This window comes from Aristolochia californica, unplaced genomic scaffold (genome assembly GCF_029961685.1).
Source record: "Aristolochia californica isolate CCGP_79_NKW_82.1479 unplaced genomic scaffold, dmAriCali1.0.hap1 SCAF_505, whole genome shotgun sequence".
NCBI classification, from domain to species: Eukaryota; Viridiplantae; Streptophyta; class Magnoliopsida; order Piperales; family Aristolochiaceae; genus Aristolochia; species Aristolochia californica.
In genome coordinates, this window is record NW_027182221.1 from 5,001 (window position 1) to 7,500 (window position 2,500).

Here is a 2,500-nt window from a genome sequence, read left to right on the forward strand (position 1 = left end):
CGGATATTCCTTGCTCATTATCAGACAATCACTTATTCACAAACCTCGTGTGGGGCTAATAGTTTTAATTTCCCATCTCATGGAAAACCCTTTTCGCTCCGCTTAGCTCTATCCCCTTCTAGGGGTATTTTAGTGATAGGTTCTATAGGAACTGGACGATCATATTTGGTCAAATACCTAGCGACAAACTCCTATGTTCCTTTCATTACGGTATTTCCGAATAAGTTCCTGGATGACAAGCCTAAAGGTTATCTTATTGATGATATCGATATTGATGATAGTGACGATATCGATATTGATGATAGTGACGATATTGATGATGACCTTGATACGGAGCTGCTAACTATGACGAATGCGCTAACTATGTATATGACGCCGAAAAAGGAAATGGACCGATTTGATATCACCCTTCAATTAGAATTAGCAAAAGCAATGTCCCCTTGCATAATGTGGATTCCAAACATTCATGATCTGTATGTGAATGAGTCGAATTACTTATCCCTCGGTCTATTAGTGAACTATCTCTCCAGAGATTGTGAAAGATGTCCCACTAGAAATATTCTTGTTTTTGCTTCGACTCATATTCCCCAAAAAGTGGATCCCGCTTTAATAGCTCCGAATAAATTAAATACATGCATTAAGATACGAAGGCTTCTTATTCCACAACAACGAAAACACTTTTTCATTCTTTCATATACTAGGGGATTTCACTTGGAAAAGAAAATGTTCCATACTAACGGATTCGGGTCCATAACCATGGGTTCCAATGCACGAGATCTTGTAGCACTTACCAATGAGGCCCTATCGATTAGTATTACACAGAAGAAATCCATTCTAGACACTAATACAATTAGATCAGCTCTTCATAGACAAACTTGGGATTTGCGATCCCAGGTAAGATCGGTTCAGGATCATGGGATCCTTTTCTATCAGATAGGAAGGGCTGTTGCACAAAATGTACTTCTAAGTAATTGCCCCATAGATCCTATATCTATCTATATGAAGAAGAAATCATGTAAGGAAGGGGGTTCTTATTTGTACAAATGGTACTTCGAACTTGGAACGAGCATAAAGAAATTAACGATACTTCTTTATCTTTTGAGTTGTTCTGCCGGATCGGTCGCTCAAGATCTTTGGTCTGCACCTGGACCCGATGAAAAAAATTGGATCACTTCTTATGGATTCGTTGAGAATGATTCTGATCTAGTTCATGGCCTATTAGAAGTAGAAGGCGCTCTGGTGGGATCCTCACGGACAGAAAAAGATTGCAGTCAGTTTGATAATGATCGAGTGACATTGCTTCTTCGGTCCGAACCGAGGAATCAGTTAGATATGATGCAAAATGGATCTTGTTCTATCGTTGATCAGAGATTTCTATATGAAAAATACGAATCGGAGTTTGAAGAAGGGGAAGGAGAAGGAGCCCTCGACCCACAACAGATAGAGGAGGATTTATTCAATCACATAGTTTGGGCTCCTAGAATATGGCGCCCTTGTGGAAATATATTTGATTGTATCGAAAGGCCCAATGAATTGGGATTTCCCTATTGGTGGGCCAGGTCATTTCGGGGCAAGCGGATCATTTATCATAAAGAGGATGCGCTTCAAGAGAATGATTCGGAGTTCTTGCAGAGTGGAACCATGCAGTACCAGACACGAGATAGATCTTCCAAAGAACAAGGCTTTTTTCGAATAAGCCAATTCATTTGGGACCCTGCAGACCCATTCTTTTTCCTATTCAAAGATCAGCCCTTTGTCTCTGTGTTTTCACGTCGAGAATTCTTTGCAGATGAAGAGATGTCAAAGGGGCTTATTACTTCCCACACAAATCCTCCTACATCTATGTATAAAGGCTGGTTCATCAAGAATACGCAAGAAAAGCACTTCGAATTGTTGATTCATCGCCAGAGATGGCTTAGAACCAATAGTTCATTATCTAATGGATCTTTCCGTTCTAATACTCTATCCGAGAGTTATCAGTATTTATCAAATCTGTTCCTATCTAACGGAACACTATTGGATCAAATGACAAAGGCATTGTTGAGAAAGAGATGGCTTTTCCCGGATGAAATGAAACATTTGATTCATGTAACAGGAGAAAGATTTCCCATTCCTTAGCCGGAAAGATATGTGGCCATGAAAGAGGGATTAAGTGGAACAGAATTGACCGGGCGGTAGAGTCGTGGAAACGCTTGTTTCTTCTCCATATTTTGGACCTTAGCTCCATGGAAAATATGCTACTGCCGAAACATGGAAGAATTGAAATCTTAGATCAAAACACTATGTATGGATGGTATGAACTGCCTAAACAAGAATTCTTGAACGGCGAACAACCAGAGCCTATTTATTTTATTACTCACTACATCAAACAATTTCCATTAATGAAAGATGTAAATCCATTGGAAAATAAAAAAAGACGCATGTCCGATGAAATGAAATGGTTGTTGCTATCTGCTCCAATAATGAATCATTGGTTTAACTGAATAACTAAATAAAATAG